The 23,433-nt window shown below is 38.2% G+C and overlaps 1 pseudogene; it reads left to right on the top strand.

The window, feature by feature from the left end:
* The first annotated feature begins 1,924 nt into the window (after positions 1–1,924).
* On the top strand, positions 1,925–3,758 carry LOC116573336 (annotated as a pseudogene).
* The last annotated feature ends 19,675 nt before the right edge of the window (positions 3,759–23,433 follow it).

Genomic DNA, 23,433 nt, shown 5'->3' with positions numbered 1-23,433 from the left:
GCAAACCAGTATTAGGATAATAATACAAAATTATTATCAATGATATAATTACTGAAAACAGTTTTACATTTTTTTGTTTTGCTTTGAAGTTATTTTGTTCTTAATATATACCTGAGAATGAAGTTTATTTATTTTGTTTTGCTTTCCATTCTTAGGATGCTTTTCATTTTCAGTATGATTTAATTTTGGTTTTTGTCTGTAGGTCATTTTCATGGTTCCAGAGTTGAATCTACACAACAAGGTATATTCTGAGGAGTGAAGCTACGAGAACTATTTTTTAAAAAACCCTATCTGGGTTGATTTCACAACAGGGAACAACAGCTAACTCAGGTCAAAATGCACACAGTCCAGGGCAAAATGCACCCAAACTAGAAGTTTGGACTTCTTTTCCTTTGCTCCTCAAAGTAATATACAGGGCGGCTAAACATGGGTTCTACAGCATACCATGCCTTTGGAAAACACTTGTACATGTAATTTATGCATGGTCCTTTGCTAGGCTGTGAACAAACAAACAAACAAACAGTTTGGGGATTGAGTTCATGAAGGGAGGAGAGGCAAATATAAACAAACAAACAAACAAACAAACAAACACACATATGTATGAAATGTTTAATTTGGGGCAAGTAATTTCATCTTTCTAGATTTTTTTTTTTTTTTTGTCTTCAGCAAAATGAGAAAGTTGAATCAGATGCGCTTTCAAATACTTTTCAGCACTGAAATTCTGTTCTGTTCTACAAAGGGTAGGTCATTTCCAAAGATGACCACTGTCAATGCCTGCCCTCCTGTACTTGCATACTGCTCCTCACACGGAGATGGAGCCCGATTCCCTTCTCTTTGAATCTGGGCTGGCCTCAGTGACTTCCCTGGCCTACAGAATATGGCAGAAGTGGGTTCTAGGACTCCCAGGGATAAGTCATAAGAAACCCGGCAGCTTTGGCTCTGGAGGAAGCAAGTCCCTGTATAAGGAATGCAGTTATCCTGAGATGTCGTGCTGTGTGGAAACCCACACAAACCCCATGGAACAAATACAAGGAGACTCAGAAGTGCCCAGCCACCCTCATCTGTTCCTGTCATCTCCACCTGGGTATCAGACATGTGTGATCTGTGGAATTTAGTCAAGCCCCCAGCTGACTCGAGCCCCAGCTGCCATCTGCCTGCGACCACATGAGAGACTCTAAGCAAGCAAGAACTGTCCAACTGATTCCAGTCAATCTATACAAACATGAAAAATGTTAACAAATTATTATTTTAAGTCACTAGCTTTTGGGGTGAAATTTGTGAAACTGTGGGCAACCAAAACAATATATGATAATTGTTATAACAAAAAAATAATCAAAATGCACAAAAGAAGGAAAGACTGTGACTGTGGGAAATAGGGACTTTTTTCTTTTTTAAAAGATTTTATTTATTTATTTGACAGAGAGAGACACAGCAAGAGAGGGAACACAAGCAGGGGGGCAGCAGAGGGAGAGGGAGAAGCAGGCTTCCAGCTAAGCAGGGAGCCCAAGGTGGGGCTCTATCCCAGGACCCTGGATCATGACCTGAGCCAAAGGCAGATACTTAATGACTGAGCCACCCAGGTGTCCCAAAATAGGGACTTTCTTAACAAAGAAGGTATCTGAGTTAAAGGATAAGAAAACACACTGAAGAAATGTACAGGAACAGAAGTATAATACAGAATATCAGGGGAGGCTTATTATCAAGAGGATTTTTAAATAAAATTCAAAATAAATTCATTAACATTTCTTACAGTTGTATCAATTAAAAACCAAGAACATATCATCAAAGAAAAACCTCATTAAAAGCAAAATATAGTCCAATTATATATCCATATCCTTATGGTGGATTGGACTTTAACTGATAAGAGCATATAGACTATCCAATGGAGAGAACTGTCTGCATAATATTCAAATAGTTGGTCTGCCACCATCTTGCTTTCCTTCCAGCCGGCCGTGACCGTGGATTAGAGCGAGCTGGAGCCATGAAGCTGCTAAACAGAGCCGGGTCTCTCTCGAGGTTTTACTCCCTGAAAGTTGCTCCCAAAGTGAAAGCCACAGCCGCCCCTGCAGGAGTGCCTTCACAGCCTCAGGACCTTGAGTTTACCAAATTACCAAACAGCCTAGTGATTGCTTCTCTGGAAAACTATGCTCCTGCATCAAAAATCGGTTTAGTCATTAAAGCCGGCAGCAGACATGAGGACTCCAACAACTTAGGAACCTCTCATCTGCTTCGTCTTGCATCCAGTTTGACTACTAAAGGAGCTTCATCTTTCAAGATAACCCGTGGAATCGAAGCAGTTGGTGGTAAATTTTTTTTTTTAGTTTTTTTTAAATTTTTTTTTTTTTAAGATTTTATTTATTTATTTGACAGACAGAGATCACAAGTAGGCAGAGAGAGAGAGAGGAGGAAGCAGGCTCTCCGCGGAGCAGAGAGCCCAATGTGGGGCTCGATCCCAGGACCCTGGGATCATGACCTGAGCAGAAGGCAGAGGCTTTAACCCACTGAGCTACCCAGGCGCCCCCAGTTGGTGGTAAATTAAGTGTGACTTCAACCAGGGAAAGCATGGCCTACACTGTGGAATGCCTGCGGGACCATGTTGATGTTCTAATGGAGTTCCTGCTCAATGTCACCACATCCCAGAATTTCGTCGTTGGGAAGTGGCAGCTCTTCAGTCTCAGCTAAGAATTGACAAAGCTGTAGCTTTTCAGAATCCACAGGCTCATGTCCTTGAAAATCTGCATGCTGCAGCTTACCGAAATGCCTTGGCCAATTCCCTGTATTGTCCTGATTATAGGATTGGAAAAGTGACACCAGATGAGTTGCATTACTTTGTTCAGAACCATTTCACAAGTGCGAGAATGGCTTTGGTTGGACTTGGTGTGAGTCACCCTGTTATAAAGCAAGTTCCAGAACAGTTTCTCAGCATGAGGGGTGGGCTTGGTTTACCTGGTGCAAAGGCCAAGTACCGTGGAGGTGAAATCCGAGAGCAGAATGGAGACAGTCTTGTTCATGCTGCTCTTGTAGCTGAAAGTGCTGCCACAGGAAGTGCGGAAGCAAATGCATTTAGTGTTCTCCAGTATGTTCTTGGTGCTGGACCACATGTCAAGAGGGGCAGCAATCCCACCAGCTCTCTGTACCAGGCTGTTGCCAAGGGAGTTCACCAGCCATTTGATGTTTCCGCTTTTAACGCCAGTTACTTGGATTCTGGACTCTTTGGGATTTACACCGTCTTGCAGGCTGCCACAGCTGGAGATGTTATCAAGGCTGCCTATAGCCAAGTAAAAACGATTGCTCAAGGAAACCTTTCCAATGCAGACGTCCAAGCTGCCAAGAACAAGCTGAAAGCTGGCTACCTAATGTCGGTGGAGTCTTCTGAGGGGTTCCTGGATGAAGTCGGGTCCCATGCACTGGGTGCGTGATCGTACACGCCGCCAGCCACAGTCCTTCAGCAGATAGACTCCGTAGCTGACGCCGATGTCGTAAACACTGCAAAGAAGTTTGTTTCTGGCCGGAAGTCAATGGCAGCAAGTGGAAATCTGGGCCATACACCTTTTGTTGATGAGTTGTAATACTGAAACACATCTTGCAGGGAAGAGCTGAACATGTTCTCAACCCAGAGCAGCAAACACATGAAAGTCAAAGATCTCTAATATAACATTTTATCTTTTTGTTTTTCAATGAGGTGAAATGTCTTAACATATAAATACAGGTAATTATCCCCAGCTGACTTAAAGTAAATAAAACATTCTGTTTAAAAATATATATATTCAAATAGTTTTTACAGTTCATGTCATTTCTCTCAGCTCTCTCCTTTACAAGAGTCAGAATCAGATGTTTGGTGACACAGGGGCAGACGGCTGGCATTCTCATTTCAACTTGCTTAAAAACCAGAAAAGTAGGTATACGTTGCTTCTATTTGGGGGATAACTGCAAGTCTGATTAAGCTCCACAAAAGACCTTCCCATCTCTGCCTGCGCTAAGACATGGGAGATAACTTTAGGCTGTCAATTTCTGTTTTGGTTTTTTTTTTTTTTTCAGCTTATAAATGTATTGTGAGCATTTTTCATGTCGTAAGTGTCATTTTAAAACATGGCTTAAATTGGCCGAGTATTAGCCCATCCCCATGCCTTTGTGTATTTAACTATTCCTCCATAGCACAACACTTAGGTTACGAGTTTTTAACTTTATAAATAATGTGTGATGACCACACTTACAGTAAATTAATTGTACATATGCATGATTCTTTTTCCTTGAGAAATGAATAGATGATTTTTATTGCATTTTTAAATTTTTTTAAAAAGATTTCATTTATTTATTTGAGAGAGAGAGAGAGAAAACACAGAAGCAGGGGGAGAGGCAGAGGGAAACAGAGGGAGAGAAAGAATTCTTAAGCACACTCCTGCTGAGTGCAGAGCCCACTGAGGGTCTCAATTCAGGGCTGGATCCCAGGACCCTGGGATCATGACCTGAGCTAAAGGCAGACGCTTAACCAACTGAGTCACCCAAGAGCCCCTTCATTGTACTTTTCAGTCCTGAGTGTCCATGAAAAGAAATAAAAGACACAGAATAATAAAATTGGCCATAACTGAGGATACACAATAATTTAAAACACAGTACCACCCTGCTTTCCCTCAATCATTATTTCTCTTGCACATGGTTCCAGACACAAGTGGTATAAATCTTAGAATAAAAAGCAAATTTGAAAAAGCTGAATTTAAAAAGTTCTGGATTATAGATGTTTACAATCTGGAGTCAAACTTGGTCATAAGCACCCTGGGACATTTTTAGGCAGCTTAGGCAAGTTATTTAAAAACTTCATTGCATATTATAATCATCTGGATATTTATTTAAAATCCAAACTCCTAAGTTCCAAGCCCTTGATATTTAGTGTGTTTTTTCAGAACCACTGGCTGAAGATCTGCCTGTCTTGGAGACCAGGCTTACATACGTCTGAACCAAAATACAGAGGTAAATTGTTCTAAATAATTATAGGCCACACACACTATCCTTAGTATTCTCAAAACTGCTGCTGATAATTATAGATTTATCATCTCGTGTTTTACCTCCAGATTCCTAACACAGATCTCTCACATGGTCCCTCTCTTCTCCTTTCCTTTCCCTTCCATGTAGTGATTACAGAGGAGAAACTGTCTTTTATCTCCATTGTTCTTCACCATGTGTCATTTTCAAGCATTATCATGGCATACAAGGACTTTATGCAGGTTTTTCTTTTCAGATAAATTTCATTTTAAGAGTTCTCCAGACACCAGTTCAAAGGAATGGTACATCTTGTGATTCGAGGCTATAGGTACACTAGTTGGAACAGGTGATTTGAGGCAGGTCTGTATTCAGGGTATATCATGAAGAGAGGATAAACTTTGCTGAGGCAAAAATGTTCCATGTCCATAAAGTTAGAAAATAAATCATACTTAGGATGTATTTTCATCAAATATGACATGAAAAATTATTTGACCAAAGGTAGCTGTGAAAAATTTTTATAGCTTTGTAATCCCAACTTTTTGTGGGAAAGCCCTATTGATGTTACTATCCAACCCAAGGAAAAGAATCTTGAGCTCAAGACTGAAGTACAATGGGATTATGAGAAAGAGAAGAATGAGCAACAAGAAAGGAAAAGTGGATGAAATACTTACCAAATTATCCTTCCACATGACTGAACTTGGAGAAGAGGACATGCACCTCTCTTTCCCACACACACTCTATCTACTGATACGCAACAGTGTGTCCTCAAAACATGCTCGTCAAATTGCCTATATTTTTTCATGCTATGATAGCACATTTGGGGGGGGGGGTCACCTTTTCAGGGAAACCGTGGTTTTGCTTCTTTCACCCTTCCCAGCTGTTTACTTATTTCTCCCATCCTTGGAAACTGACCAGTTTCAATTCTAGGCTTTAAAACGGCTGACTAGAGGTGCCTGGATAGCTCAGTGGGTTAAAGCCTCTGCCTTAGGCTCAGGTCATGATCCCAGGGTCCTGGGATCAAGCCCTGCATTGGGCTCTCTGCTCTGTGGGGAATCTGCTTCCCCCTCTCTTTCTGCCTGCCTTTCTGCTTACCTGTGATCTCTGTCTGTCAAATAAATAAAATCTTAAAAAAAATTAATAAAGTGGCTGACTACAGGGAGATTTTCACTAACATAATCGATCAACACAAATCAGACTGTTTCATGACTAAAAACAAATCATAAACATGACTTGTTGAGAGAGAAAGGGAAATTTACTCTGTTTGTAAAATTAGAAGAAAGATGAGCTGATCAAACAAGGGAAGGAATACAACACATCTGAACCCTAAGTCTGCATGGAACTGACACCATTGAGCCCCAGAACTCACTCTTCATTTATTCTTCAGGAGATATTGGGAGACAGTGACGTACAGTTTTGCCAATCACACATTTTTAGCCCAACTTGCTAAAGAGAAAGGTGAGGCTAGAGGGTTTGAATGACTTCCTGAGTATACACAAACTAGTATATAAGACTAGTAAGACTCAAAATGAGGCCAATCTGACTCTAGAGGCTGAACTGGGAAACTCTATGGCCTGAGCGCTCTGAACATGCCTCATTTACTGTCTAATGTGCCAGAACTAAGTTCTTCATGCCAGTCCTAATTAAATAGGCTAATTTAAAACTTGTTATTTATTCTTAATTATTAATTATTCATAAATAAATGAAAATTAGCAAAAACTGATGGTTTAACATCTATGTCTTAGATATTTTTTTCACATTTAAAAAATATATAAAAAATAAACTGCACTGAGAAACCAACATTTGGAATAGAAAACAAAAATCAATCATTGTCAGTACTGTAGTCACCAAATGCTACTTACATTTACCTACATGCCAGAAAAGGTAATCTTGGATTACTAATATGGATTTGAAAAACAAGAAAATAAAGAATTTTTGGAATTTTTTAAACAACAGTGACATCATCAACAATAATTTGATCTACTGATATTCTAAAATATTATTCTAGTATCCTGATTGTTACAGTAAAACTGAAAACTCCCTAACAATAAAAACCTCCATTATTATAGTACCATAAAATATAACCTTTATATGTTTTAAAATTAATTAAAGAATAAAGCTCCTCTTATCATTTATCTCAAATTCAGCATGCTGTAAGCTTATTAATCTAAAGGGACATTTTTTGGTTGGCATTTATAATCATCATTATGTACTATCATCAATAATACTCATTAAATGTACAAGCTGACCTTAATTCATTATTTAAACATTGCCATTTATTCTGGGATTTTCTTGTCTCCCTGAGAATTAAATTCACTTAATATTCTTCTTCCATGATGTACAGTTCTATCCTAGAAAATCATTCATAATATCTGAAAAGAAAAGTTAGTAATTTCCACTCTAATTATTTTGTGTCTCTTTTAAAATCTACTGCTAGTATAGTATGTGAGACACTTGAATGGAAATTCACAAAGGTCAATTCTATAAACATCATATTCCTTATTATAATTTGATATCTGGAAGTTATGGCATCTTTTTAAAAATCAAGGTTGAACCACTGAAAAGGGATTTTTAAAAAAATTTTGTTTATTTATTTATTTATTTATTTATTTATTTATTTGAGAGAGAATGAGCACAAGTGATGCTGGAGGGAGAGGCAGAGGCAGAAGGAGAGGGAGAAGCAGACTCCTCGCCGAGTGGGAAGCCTGGTGCCAGATGTGATCCCAAGACCCTGAGATCCTGACCTGAGCTAAAGGCAGACACTTAACTGACTGAGTGACCCAGATGCCCTGAAAATTGAATTTTAAGAGGCTTCTCCATCAAGTAAGATGGAGCAGAAGTACTTTTCTCTATTCCTTCTGGCAAGTACAGATAACAATCCTGGACATTATATATAAAACAAACATGAAAAGATTCTAAATGGTGAAGAGAAAAAGCTCAGCCAGCCACAAACATCAGGACCTTAAGAATAACACAGCACTGAGTTTCCTAGGTTTTCTTTTTGTTATTCAGGGCAGGGTGCTAGAGAAGATAATACCCTGGAAATGCAAATGGCTACAGACAAAGAAGCTCCAGAAAATCTGGATGCTCTGAGATAAGGAACCAGGAGAGGAGCACCCTAGCAAGATAGAAAACTTTGAGACAAATAAGCTCTCTACTTCAGCCAAAAACCACAGAAGACATTCCACCCAAGAGTCAAGGCCAAGCAGTTGTCTAGACTTCACGGTCTCTGGGCTACAGTAAAATACCCCAAACTCCCTGCTGGGTGGTGTCACAAGATCCAGTAGAAAGCCAGGATTTTCATCCCCATGGGGTTGTCACAAGCCCACAAATCAAAGGTGTCAGTGGAAGCTACACAGGGAACCTGGACTTCCCACCCCACCCCCCTTGCAATAACAAAGGTCTCCCCCTTCTTATGCTAGGGTGCTATCAGAGGAGGTCAAATAAAGACTCAACTTTCAGTACTGCTAACCGCAACAAAGCCACCTTCACTCCATGGTGTCAATGGAAGACACATGGGTAGTAGCAATGAGACAACTCTAACTCTCCTTGCCAGCAGGTATCAGCAGAGCCTTCATGAGAAGCCAGAAGTCCCACCTCCACCCAGCAGTAACAAAAGATCCCACAGCAGGTATAAACAGAGACTGAGTAGTAAACTTGTACTTCTATCCTACCTGGCAATAAAAAAGGTGGTGTCTACCCTTCCCTTACCAGAGTGATTTCAGAGGAGGCCTGCTAAAACAGAACACTGAAATAAAACTTTGGGTCTCATTATATAATGCCCCAAATGTACAGTTTGTAATCAAATTATCACCCCACACCAGGAATCAGGAAAATTCTGTTAAGAATGAGAAAAGACAGTGAACAGATGCAACCTCAAGACGGTACAGATGTTAGTATTATTTTCGGAAGATTTTAAAACAGCTAAAATAAAATGTTTCCTTGAGCAATACAAACATGTTTGAAACTAATTTAAAAAAAAATTTTGCAAAGTAATAGTTTCACCCCAAAAAAGAAAGATATAAAAAGAACTAAATGAAAAATTTAAAAATACAATAATCAAGATTTTTAAAAAACCTTCAAGGGGTTGACTTTAGAACACAATGCAGTGGGTAGAGGCAAGAATCAAGGAACTTAAAGACAAAACAATAGAAAGTACCCAATCCAAACAACAAACACAAAATAGATCCCCCCAAAAGAATAGAACCTGAGGACATGTAGGAGTAGAAAAAAAGATCTGATGTTTATATCATCAGAGTCCAGGAAGAAGTTAAGTAAAAGAGAGGAACTGAAAAGATATTCAAAGAAATAATGGTCTGAATGATCCCCAAACAAGATAAATCAAAGAAATCCACACTAAGGCCATCACAGTCAAACTGCTGAATATAGAAGACAACACAGAAATCCTGAAAGCAATGGAAGAGAAATGACACCTTACTTTTGCAAATATTACATTTCTCATCTGAAACCATGGAGGCCAGAATGAAGTTTTACAGTATTTTTTAAATACTGATAAAGACAACTGTTGACCCTGAATTCTATATCCAATGAAATATCCTTTAGAAATGAAGGAGAGATCAAGACAGTTTTATATGAAGCAAAGATAAAAGAACTTACCACTAGCAGACTTACCCTAAAGGAATGGCTAACAGAAGTTCTCTTAATAAAAGGAAAATGATTAACAACATCAACAGAATCTTAGGATAATAAATAGGAAAAGATAAAAGATGTGTTTCCTTCTCATCTTGAGTTTTCTAAATTAATGTTTGATAGCTGAAGCGAAATTATAATAATATTTGATGTGGTTTTCAATATATAAAGAAGATTATTTTAAATGACTATAAGTAGGAGAAGGTAAAGAAAGGTGAGATTTCTACATTTCACTTAAATTGGTAAAAAGTTGATACCAACAGACCATGAGAAGATATGTCTTCTCTTATACAATGTAATATCTGAAACACTATAGGTAAGTAAAATGGAATTCTAAAAAAATGTCCAGTTCAATTTTTCCATAAGAAGTCATGAAAAACAAAATAGAGAAATGAAAAACAGAAAATGGCAGATCTAAAACCTAGCATTAAATGTAAATGGCTTAAATACACCAGTGAAAACAGTTTGGTAAAGTGGATTAAAACCATAACCTAACTCGGTGCTGTTCACAGGAACCTGACACCAAATATAATCCCATAGGAGAGTTAAAAGAAAAACAACAGAAAATTATACCTTATGTAAACATTAACTTTTAAAAAGCAGCAACATCTAGATTAATATCAGATAAAGTAGACTTCAGAGTATAGAAAATTAGCAGGAAAAAAGAGACATTACATAACGATGCAAGGGTCTATCCACCAAGAATACACAGAATACATAAAATCCTAAATGCATCTATACCAAACATCAGAGCTGAAATAGCTGTGAAGCAAAACCTGATAGAACTGGAAGGAGAAACAGAAAAATCCACAGTTATAGTTGGAGACTTCAGTAGCCTTCTCCAAACAATTTACAGAACTGGGCAAAAATGAGCAAGAATACAGAAGATCAACACAACGATCAACCCACAGGATTTATCAATACTTACAGAACACTACCCTAGAACAGCCAAGTGCACATACTTTCAAGCACCCACAGAAAGTATCCCAAGATAGACAATACCCTAGGTCACAAAATAAACCTTAACATTTTCTAAAGAATTGAAATTGTATGCAATGTGTGGTCCAACTACAATGAATCAAATTAGAATCTAATAACTGAAGAATAATAGGAAAATATCTCAATACTTGAGAAAAACATTAAAAGCTGGGTAAATGTGTTCATGTCTGTTAGTATTTGCTGTTGTTATATCTGGGAGTTCAAGAACTATACGGTCTATGACTAGAAATACCATTTAATTAAATTTTAAAAAGAACGGATTTGCTTTATGTGATAAATTTATCTGTTCATATCTATGGCCATTAAAACATATAGAATTATATATTTTAATGAAGCCATCTAAGTAATACATGTGGAGCACCTACTATGTGCCAAGTATTATTTTAGATGCTTAGGAAACAGCAGTGGGGAATACAGAAAAGAGATCATGTGACTATTAAATTAATTAATTAACTGATTAACTAATTAAATGGTAAGAAAGACAGTGATATGGGAAAATTTGAAAACAGGGCATATCATAATTGGGATTGAGATAACAGGGCAGTAGGGGATAGAAATAGAAAGCGAGGTTACAATATTAAAATAAAAATGGTCATGACAGTCTTCCTTGAGGTGTTAAAATCTAAGCAAAGACTTGAAGGAGATGTATAAATTAGTAAGCAGTTTATGGGGCATGTGTAGATAAGTATTCCAATCAGAGGGATCAGCGAGAGTCAAATACGTATACTAAACAGAAGCATCCAGATGCACATGTAGCACACGTGGATGGACATGGGCCAAAGGAATAGGAGATGATGAATTCAGGAAGGCACAGACAGTGAGAGGTTTGGGGACCTGTACACTCTTGAAAAGAAATGGCTTATACCCAGAGGTTGCAAGGTTCCAAGGCAGAGGAGCAACATAATCTAAATTATGTTTGAAAAAACAGTTTGGCAAGATTACAAGCAGGGAAGTCAGTAATAATCCTGTCTGGAGCCAATGGTGGCCTGGCCTGGTGGCCTGGCATGAAGACATGGAGGTAGTATACATGTACTTTGTGGATTTTGGAAGGATTTCTAAAAAATATGTATGAAGATATAAAATGAAATTATGAACTCTATAAAAAAAAAGATAGTTTTATTTTGCTATGGGTGAAATGCAGAGCAGTGGGCCTCCAAAACTGATCTCTATTCTAGGTCTAATTATGTGTGAAAACATAATGTCTCTACACTTTATTTTGCATAATCAGCTATACGAGAGTTTTTCCTAAGGGGTTCCTAAATTCCCTTCCAGCTTCCAGAGTTTACAAAATAGATTATTACTGTGAATGAACCAGAATTAACTTTAGTCAGAATAGATGCCATCAGGCAATTTCTCATTTCTCTAGTATTCATTTATAGGAAGCAAGCACATAGATATCAATGCATAAACCACTGGGAAGTGAAGTGAGGAAACATACAGAAAACGTCAGCCTTCTTTCCACAGTCCAAGACTTCAGGATTGCCCAGTTTCGAAAAGACAATGGTCTTTCACCTGTCATAAGACTACGATTTGCTTCTGATTTGCTACCTCTGTTTGCAGTATTATTAAGTGTTTCTTGAAATACTACAGCCACCCTGGGCCAGAGCTAAAGATCTAACTGCTAAATAACAAGGTTTTAGTGTAACTAGAAAAATGTAGGAAGCACTCATTTTGTCATATGGCCTGCAGACATTCTCATGGTTTCACCATTATGTGAACAAGTTAATGACTGGCTCAAGTGTAACTAAAATTGATCATTGCTCAGCAAACATCTATTATATTTGTGCTAGACACAGTCGTAATCAGTGAGGAAACTGCTGGGCTGTGATCCCTTCTCCTCAGTCTCACTGTGTGATCAAGAAGACAATTTAACATATATCTAAATTCGATGTATGTGGCTACGTGCTACCACAAAAAGCAAAGTAGGCTCCCCCAGCTAGGAGTGATCACACACCATCCATGCAACCTCTCTGCACCTCAAATATCTTCACCTCAAAATAAAGATATAAGGGTTTTTTTAAAGACCAAATGAGAGTACTATGGGCATGACCTGTAACAAATGTTCAGCAAAATTGGTTATTGTTACTGTTATGAAAATTATATTATTATTATAATGGAAGTTGAAGATGGAATGTCTATGAAAGCACAGAGGTCGGAGCACTGTCATCAACCTTCTAGTTCTGTTTTTGTTGGGCAACAAAGTCTAAAGGAGGCCCAGTGGACTGAGAGGAGTTTAGAATCAAGTAAAGCAGAGTTCAAGTCTCAGCCTGGCCATGGCCTGTGTGAGCCAGGCAACTTCCCAAACTCTTCTGAGTTTTAGTTTTTTTCCTGGACAAATGGAGACAAGCTACCTTGCAGTGTTTAGGGGAATATCTAAGAAGATATCTAAAGTGCTTAGTACAGGGCCCAGCAGATGGAGAATTTTCCATAAAAGTAGCAAAGGTGATGAGGAAGAGGATTGTAAAAGTAGATAAAGTCTGAATAAGGACCCAAAGTTCTAATTCAATTTAAGTGATAATTCATTTACTTCTACCTGTACTAAATCTTGAACTGAGATTAGGCTGCGTTACAGGCTTATCTGTTTCTCTCGGTCCCCACCCTTGCTCAGACTTCGCCAGTGCTAAGGGTCTTACCATAGGTCTTGCGTCATTTAGAAAGAAAGGGACGCTGAAGAGGAATAGGTAAAACAGAATTCCTGTGTCTTCCCCATTATCGGCACAGATGGCTTCTTTTAAAACCATACCATATCGAGTTTCACCTTGTGCATTTTAAAGTAAGAAGTCATAAATTCTTACTATCTGTCTCCAGGTTCAAAATACTGAGACTGTCACACTGCCAACAGTTCTGGGAGGAAGGGCCCCTTGGGTTATTGTAAGACTGGATGGTTATGATGTACAGTTTACGCTAATGAAGGTAGGCTTCCAGTCAGGAAGTGGAGTCACTCCCTGCGGTGAGGCCGTTAAGTAGCCAGGAATGAGATGTGTCTATAATTAGAGAGGCATTAGGCGTTAGTGATCCCAGTGGCCAGGGAGACTGAGCCCAGTGGACGAGTCAGACTGGCTGGCTACGCACCCGGAGCAATTTCCTCCATCTTTTCAAAGTCAGAAGCGATGTAATGAGAGGTGGGCTAAGAAACTCCACTGAACTAAAATTATCCATCTAAAAAAAAATAATAACTTCTGTGAAAAATAGACTTGAACATTGCATACGCTCAGAGCAGAAACAAAGCAAAACAAAACAAAACGCACAGTATCCAGTAAAGCAGCAGACTGATAAGGCAAAACAAGGCGAAAACAAACCTCAAAACTAGGAGTGGCAAATCACAGAGTATTGTCACACCATTGTTCATCTTAGTCACTCACAGGATTTGAAAATAGAAGAGCCAAGAAATCTGGGATGAGCTATCACATTTTTCTGGAATATATATTTGTTAAAAAATATAGAAAGTGTTCACATCCCAGTATAATCGTCAAGAGTATTTTCAAAATGTGAGTTCTGGGAAAGATGGCAGAGATGTTAGTTTACCTTCACTATTGTACAGAGGAAAAAATTCAAAGCTCAGGAGGAACAGAATAATTAATGGAGCCACAGCTATTATTAATTAAAATGAACTACGTGTACTTTTTAGCTTTATTTAATTTCCCTTTCTTTGTCTTATTTGATCCTCAGTCCAATCCAATGAAGCAGTGACTTGACATGACTCCCACATTGTATATGAGAAAATGAAATACCAGAAAGGCTGAGTAAATTATAAATGCCCATCTTTGAAAGCAGCTTCCTCTGAAGCTGTGCTCCTAATAACGACACAGTTCATGTCTTGTCTGATATTTCATAGCTACAAGTCTTGGTAGAGCCAGAGTTAGGGTTTAGATTCTGTAATGTCAGGCATCCCTGCCTTTGCATCCCTCCCTGGAGGCTGGACTGCAAGCTTCTAAATTCTAAACACAGCACTGTGGACTACTTCCTTGGAGCTGTGGGAAGTCAATGACATTAAAAAGAAAAATTCCCTGTAAGAATTGAGTTCATCTAACCTGTCCGGTGGGTACTGTAATAATGCACTTTGTTTATATATTTCATCTGCTTTGTTCATCGCTTTATCCTTATTGCCTAGAGCAGAGCCTGGGACATAGTACGTGCTTAATAAATAGTTTCTAAAACGAGTGACTTTATTATGTGTCTACAACGTGCTGCTAGACACTGCTTGAGGGGCTAAGACAATGATGAAGAAAATACAGCTTGTGCAATATGGAACTTCCAATAGTTGAGAGAGGTAATAAGCGAGCATATAAATACCTAAATAATTTTTAAAAGAAGGTTATGAAGAAAATAAAACAGGATAATGTGATACAGTGTAACTTGGTGGGTGCCTTGGAGGAGTTTTTCCTGAAGTGTTGACCTTTGAACTGAACCCTAAATATCAAGAAGAATGCAGATTTGAGGGCGTGGAGGGAAGGAATTCCAGATGGAGAGGACAGCAAGTGCAAAGGCTCTGAGGAAGGAATAATTTTGGTGATTTAGAGGAAGAGGGAGAAGCGAGACTTAAGCTTAGAGAACACAAAGGAAAGTGCAAGGAAGAGAGGAAGAAGGTGGAAGCACAGAATGGAGGCCAGCAGTCCCTAGGGCACTTTAAATACTGAGGCCTGTTGTATAACCCACTTAAAAGTGAGACTGTACATTTCCCTGACTTGTTTCACTTTGTATAATGTCCTGGAATTTTATCCATGTTGGCTGCAAATGGGCAGACTTTCCTTCTATTTTATGGCTGATTAATATTCCAATTCTTTCCTTCTATTTTATGGCTGATTAATATTCCAATTATGTATGTTATAGACAGATATAGACATATAAATATATCTATCTCACATTTTCTTTATCCACTCTTCCATCCACAGACTTACGTTGGCCATTGTGAATAATGCTGCAGTGAATATAGCGGTGTAGATATCTCTTCAAGTCAGTGATTTTGTTTTCCTTTGGGCCAAGAGCTGGGCAGATAGGGAAAATGGGGAGATAAGGTTCAAAGTGGACAAATTTTCAATTTCAATTGTGAAATGAGTTAAGTTCTGAAGATGTAACATACAGCACGGTGACTACAGTTAACAATACCATACTGTATACTTAAAATCTGCTAAGACAGAAGATCTTAAATGTTCTTTGCACACACACACACACACACACACACACACACGATAAATATGTGAGGTGATGGATGTGTTAACTAATCTTACTGGGGTAATCATTCCCCAATATACATGTATATAACTTAAAATTTTAGATTTATAATTAACCAGTTTATCTAGAATGATCTGTGCAAAAAAGTATTTTTAAAAGCTATTTTGTAATTTGGGGGCTATCCCCCCCCAAACAAAATTAGTTGGAGAACTGATTAACTCGTGCATTTGGCAACTATAGCCAGACAAGCCAAGTAACTCGGGCTAATTACTGTACCTTTTTTTTTTGCTGAATATATGTGTGCATTTAAAAGAATAATGTGCTCTAACTTCTCCTGTTCTCTGTTGGAGAACAGTCTGCCCCTATTTATTTTAATGCTTTTGGTTGTTGCTTGTAACTATGATCTTATGTTTCTGTTGATTCAATTTTAAAAATCCTACTTCATTAGATTACAAAAAAGAGAAAAAAAAAGGCACCTTCAAATATTTAGATTAAAGCATCCTGTGTAGTACCAGTCTGATTGTCAATTACAATAAACCTTGTGTGAGGAAACAGAGATCAACAGTAAAACCACAGAAAATGTCCTTCCCCCAGCCTCTCCTTACATGGGTGTGGTTTCCTTCGGGCCAGTCTTCATAGACTTGTCAGCCAGTCCTCCTAATCACTGATGCTTGCTGATATAGCTCACCCATTATGATTTCACAGTCCTGTTCCATCAGAGAGAAAGAACTTTGATTTACTGCTAATTAGAGTAGCCATGTTTCCTCAGGCACAGGCAGTGTTTTGAGTGATGATGTAACCAAAAACCAGGGTTTTGTGATAAGTCAGTACAATTTAATGGAATAGAGGAGGCATTCTTTCCTCTCTGAAATACATGATATTACTTCTGTATCAGACAAAAAGGCTGAATGCATTAAAGGTATTTTTCTTACATTATAAAGATCGAGAGACAGACAGGAAATTATTCCAGATTGCTAAATCAATCTGAGAAGGTTTGTATACTGAAAAAAAAAAAAAAAAGAAAGAAAGAAAAAGAAAAAGAAAAAAGAAAAATCACAGGCTTCTGACTCATTGTCATACAATTCGTAAATAAACAGGTTTAGAATTGCTATCACTGTTCAGAGAACGTATTTGCTGTTTGGTTGGGAACTGAACGGGACATTCATTAGAAGTTGGTTACAAATAGAGATTCATTTGAAAAAACCAACAAACAAACAAACAAAGTCATGGGCTGTGAACTCTGTTGTTCCCAAACATGAGCATTTTAATATGGGCACAGAAGAGCAACTCAACAACCTTGAAAATGTCTAAGTTTAAGGCAAAAATTGTGTGGTTGACATGCCCTCAGCCATTGTATTTTTATCACTCAAAATTTCCCAAGGTTACAGTTTGCTGTTTTTAGATATCCTCAATTTCAGTGCTACCAATTTTATCTAATGCTTTGGTTCATCTGGGGAGGGGGAGTAGTTTGGGGAGACATATATTATGTTCCATTTGTTTTATTTTATTCAGAAAACAAAAATGGGCATGCCTGAGATTCACTTTAGGAACTATGTACTGAGAAAGAGTAACTTTAGTGTTTCAAAAAGCTGTATCTGTTGGGGTTTATAAGCTCAAAGAAAATAAATCACCTCTGTATTTTGAGAAATGACAGTGCAATGTGTGTTTTTCTTAAACACATCAAGAAGTTCCCTAATAAATACAGTGAACTTGGAGCCCTCTATTGAGAGACCAGCTGTGAGTTATGGGTCCATCGTTCAAAACTGCAACTGAAGTTTCTTTTCTCTGTGTCCATGACACAGTCCTTTCCTAAGAAAAACTAAACAAATATATAGCACAAGCTAGAAAACAAGTGCCAGAAAGATAGTTCAAAACTAACATTCAGAAAAGGAAGGATGTGACAAGGACTTTTTTTGTTTGCTTATTTTGCTTTTTGCCTTTGAAATACTGAACTAAACAGCCAAACAGTATAGTTTGTAATAAAGTTTATAAATTTTTGTAAATTACTGAATAAGCCTATTTTTAATAGGTTAGAGGTTACTGAGATTTGATTCAGTGGAGCAACAGAACAATTTTTAGTTTTCTATTAGAATAAGGGCAACATTCATAAGCATCTAACTTGGTAAATAGGATGGGAAAAAATCTCTGACAGTGAGATTTGCCAGTTTCAAACTTTTTCACCAAAATACCCATAATTAGTACCCAAAATAAAAGAAGAAACTTCTGCTCCTGAAGTATCTACCTGTTTAGCCTGAAAACAGACTCTAAAGATGTTTTTGAAGACTCATATTTTTAAAACCAGGTACAGATTTTGTATGTTCTTCTGCAATATATACTTTTGTCTCAATACAAATACATTCTCCACCAAGCAACTGCGTCAAGCTGACACAGTGATGATGTGTCGTCATGTTGGACCCAGCACACCTCCCGGCCCAAACCAAAATCATTCTTAGAAATAAGTGCATCCATTATAAAGCAACCCATTGAAGAGTGGCATTAGGCTGATCCAATTACTTTTTTCTCATAAAAATAATGTACTTTTAAAATTGAGACAGTTTTTATGGCATTTATTGCAGAAAAACTAAAGTGTTTGGATTGGCTATTTTAAGGTCAACCCCAGACTAGAAACTGCAGGACTTCAAGTTGTAACCGAACCCACACTTGTTATATGACCTGAAACAGGCCAAGCAGGCTGTGGTCACGATTATGTATATAAGCCGCCCACGCAGGGTATCATGCCAAGGTCAATGTGTTTGTGGCAAGCATTTTTGTCACACATGTGGAACTGCACACAGTCGTTCTGGGTACGGCGGCTGGAGTGGGTGCCAGGAGAACTGTAATGTTCGGCCCAGCCAGAAACAGGCTGATCAGACAGACAAAGCAGAGCACCGCGGCACTTAGAGAATGAATCAGTAAATGAACATCTATGTTACTAAGACTCTAGTGGTCTGGATGAACTATATAATCCATCACAAAATTGCAGGAACTGTTGAAACACCCCGTGATAGATTGTTTTAGGTATAGGACATGCATTCCTCCCAAATGACATGCATTTTTCCATTAAAACAATCTATGATGGTAAAGCCTAAGGGAGATGAAATCAATCCATCAATAACTTTAAATTCTCAACGGAATAGTAGGCAAAGACCAACTGAAATTTTTAAAAACCAGACAACCTTAAAAATCATGCCAGAGGAGTAGTCACATGCTGGCAAGTCCTGGTTTAAAATCATGTACAATTTACATATGAGATTTGAATTCTTAAAAGAAAAGAACTTAAGCCTATTAGTTCATTCACTCAGTATGGTACTTTGATTTATCTTGTTTACATTTTAATTTTGCCCAAAAATGTGATGTAAGCTAAAAACTCCTGTGGAGCACCAGTCCACAGAGCCTAACCCCAAATTCTAATCACACCGGTGATAATTCTGTGAACATCTACCCTCTTTATAGGTGTGGGGTCTGTGGTGGTAGCTTCATAATGTCATAATGTCAAATAAATGAAAGGATTAGCTAACTCACTAAAGGAAAGAAATCAGGCAAAGTAATCTGTTTGTAATTGTGCTTTTTACTTTTCTGTCTGCAGCAGTAATATCACAACATCGTCCTGATATACATACTAAGAAACAAGACATTTTCAGAAATTGATACCACATTTTGGATCAGAATTGGAAGACACCTTAATTAAATCTAATACAAATAAAATGCCATGTTAATAGTGGAAATTCTTGGTAAAATATAACTCCATACAATATTTTTATACATATTATATAAAACCATTCCTTCCTCACTATAGTAGTGAAAGGGCTTATATCTAGAATTTTTTAATGACATCCCAAGGTTAATGTTGTTAGTGAATATCAGAGATATTCAGAATGCTGGTTTCCAATATTCTTTATACATTGTGGGAAAACATAGATTAACGGTGCAGGCTACACATATATATTTATAAATATATGTTTATTTGTACATATTTTTGCATATATATATAAATATTGTAAATAAAAATTTACATGTATTTATTTATTTATATAAAATAAAGTATGGTGGCCATATAATTTATCATCACACTTTTGGAGATGAAGGATGCTGATAATAATTATATCAGGATACAGGGTATATACACAGATTGTCCTGGGCTAACAGAAACATTTGCTCTCCCTAGAAAGGATTATCACAACTTCTGCACAGCCAGAAGGGAGGAAGTTTCAGCTTGCTTCATAATCACAGAACATGTAAGATTTTGCAAACCTAAATACATTCTCTGCCCCATCTCATTAACAGCAGAATGTGTATCCCAAGCTTCAAGTGTGGAACAGATGCTCACATGTGATGTGATTATTTGGAAGCAGGGAACGTACAGACATAGGACAGCTGAATCTAAGAAAATTAGAGTCAAACGTCTAAGAACAAGGCAAGACTGAAGGAAGTAAGTTGATTCATAACAGCTTTGTTATAGTTTTAAATCACAGGACAAAATTCTTGGAACTAATTTTTAACACAAGTTTCAACTAAAACTGAATTAAAACCATAAATTAAATTTACAGATTCAGTTATGACTCTCTAAGTATAACATTTTTCAAAATATTTGGTTCATGGCTTAAGATAATGTGTAGGGTTTTTTAAAAAAGATTTTATTTATTTGACAGAGAGAGAACACAAGTAGGCTGAGAGGCAGGTAGAAGGAGAATCAGGCTCCCTGCTGAGCAGAGAGCCTGATGTGGGGCTCGATCCCAGGACCCCGAAATCATGACCTGAGCTGAAGGCAGAGGCTTAACCCACTGAGTCACCGAGGTGCTCCTAATGTATAGGTCTTTTATTTTCTACATGATAGACTAGAACTTTTTCTTATTAAATTTATTATGACTCATATTAGAAAAACATTCTATGATTTGAGTTTACTCATTTATTTGCATGACTTTCTTTTTAAAGATTTTATTTATTTGTTTGACAGAGAGAGACAAAGTGAGAGAGAGAACACAAACAGGGAGAGTGGGAGAGGGAAAAGCAGGCTCCCTGCTGAGCAAGGAGCCCAATGCAGGGCTCCATCTCAGGACCCCAGGATCATGACCTGAGCAGAAGGCAGATGCCCAACAACTGCGCCACCCAGGCACCCCTATTTGCATGACATCTTAACCCAAAGTTATGATTGCTGTAGTTGTCAAAGCATAATAGGAATAAAAATTTTCTCATTGCCTCTCTCATTCAATCAATATTCATCAACAATGATTCTCAAAATTTGCAGAAATTAAAAATTACCTGGAGGGAGGGCTCACCAAGACACAGCTTATTGGACCCTGTCCCCCAAAGTTTCAAATTCAGTGGAGTGCAGTAGGGTCCAAGAACTAGCCTAACATGTTCCTAAAATGTTCCCAGGTCATTCTAATCCTGCTGGTCTGTGTGTCAAACTTTGAGAAATGCTGATATATTGAACATAAAATATTTGCCAAGGGTTGTGTGCTGGAGAGACAGTGATAAACAGTACAACAGGCAAAAATCTCTGAACTCAGACACCCTATGTTCTATGGATGGAGATATACAATAAATACATAATTAAAATATATGGCATGGTAGGTGGTGGTAAGTCTGTGAAGAAAAACAAAACAAGAAGTGGAATGTGATAACGTGGTGGGGTATGATGAAGAGGGTGGTCAGGCAGGACTTACTCAGAAGCCAAGATTCAACCAAAGATTTCAGAGAGCTGGAGAGTGAGTCAGAGACTTCTAGAGGGACTAGTCAGTCAGTTAAATGCCTTGAGGCTGGAGAACCCTGGCTAAGGCTGAATAATAGGAGGAAGATCAGAAAGGGGGAGGCTGAGGGAGTGACAGGGAGATCAGAAGGAATCAAGGCAAGGAGGCAGTGCAAGATAGGCTCACATGGGGCCCTACACACCACTGAGAGGTCTTTGGCTTTTGTTTTGAGTGACCTAGAAGACCATGGGTAAAATCTGAGCAGAGAAATGGCACTGGCTAATCTGCATTTCCATGGATGAAATAAGACTGGAGTCCAAGAACCATGCAGGCTGGCTACACACATTTGGGAGTCACCACCATATTGGTGTTTATCCCTGTGCAATTCATGAGCTCATCAGGAATGAGTGAATCTAAAGAGGAGTAGTCTAAGAACTGGGCCTGGGCAAATCCAACTTTAGAGGTCAGACAGATAAAATAAGACCAAAGAAAAGAGATGAAAAAGGAGCAGCCTTGATGTAGTTTGAAAATCAGCACATGTTAGCAGTCTGGAAACTAAGTGAAGAAGAGAATCATTAGGAAAAGAGCTTATTAGTTGCTCATAGATCAAGTAACATAAGTAATGGAAATGAACTCTTCACACAAGCTGTGGTGTTGGCAAGAGCTGCTTCTGGGGTGTGGCGGAGACTGAAAGCTTCCCTAGAGCATTTCTTTTCTTTTTTTTTTTTTTTTAAGATTTTATTTATTTATTTGACAGAGAGAAATCACAAGTAAGCAGAGAGGCAGGCAGAGAGAGGAGGAAGCAGGCTCCCCGCAGAGCAGAGAGCCCGATGTGGGGCTCAATCACAGGACCCTGGGATCATGACCTGAGCCGAAGGCAGAGGCTTTAACCCACTGAGACACCCAGGCGCCCCTCCCTAGAGCATTTCATGTGCAGATGGGAAGCCAGTGTGGAGAGCGACAGTGTGCAGGCCATCAAGCTCTGTTGTTACAGAAAAAAGAGGCATGGGTGGTGGTAGCTACAATAAATGGTAGATCAAGGAGAGGGTTTGCCTTGCTAAGATGGGAGAAAGTACTAAACATTGGTAAGCTGACGGTTATAAGATAATGCAGAGAAACACCAGATAACACTGCCATGATATGCTTAAGGAGGGAGAGCTGAGGTCTTCTGCCCAGGGAGAAGTTACATCAAAACATGAACAGCTCCGGGCATCTGGTGGCTCAGTCGTTTGAGTGTACGACTCCTGATTTCAGCTCAGGTCATGATCTCAGAGTCCTGGGATCAAGCTCCAGGTCGGGCTCTGCATTCAGCAGGACGTCTGCTTGAGATTCTTTCCCTCTGCACCTCCCCTCACTCTCTTATTCTTTCTCAAATAAATAAATAAATCTTTAAAAAACAACAGTTGATCCATAGTAATAGGAAGGAAGAACAAATATATGATACAGATGCAGGTGAATGGGTGATTCAGTGAAAATAAGATCACCAACTGAGAAAACACATAACAAAGAGGAGCCAGAAAGTTTGAGGAGAGATGAGAATGTCTAATCTCTAGTGGAGAAAAAGAACTAGAATGAAGAGCGGAGAGATTGAGAGATTGACATTCATTGGACAAAGAAGTAGAACAGAATGGCTACAACTCTAATAGAAAAGAGAATACCAGAATCAATCTGGTATTTTGGAATTATTTCATTTAATATCTCCTGAGTATTTTTCCAAGTATTTGTAAAGCTACTAATCAGAGCAACATATAACTTCCCACAATCTCCCTTATTAATAAATCTGCTCAAAAATGAAGGTCATTTTTAGACCTGTCAGTGAATCTACTGATACAGAAATGGACTCAATTGGGATTTCAGAATAAATTTTTGAGGTAAAATATGCTGGTGAATTGTTGCTTTGTGAGATTTAATATAAGCATCTGATGGAAAAACTCATATATGTGTG

This window comes from Mustela erminea, chromosome 14 (genome assembly GCF_009829155.1).
Source record: "Mustela erminea isolate mMusErm1 chromosome 14, mMusErm1.Pri, whole genome shotgun sequence".
Lineage (NCBI taxonomy): Eukaryota > Metazoa > Chordata > Mammalia > Carnivora > Mustelidae > Mustela > Mustela erminea.
Note: the sequence above shows the minus strand (reverse complement) of the source record. Positions and strands in the feature narration are given on the sequence as shown.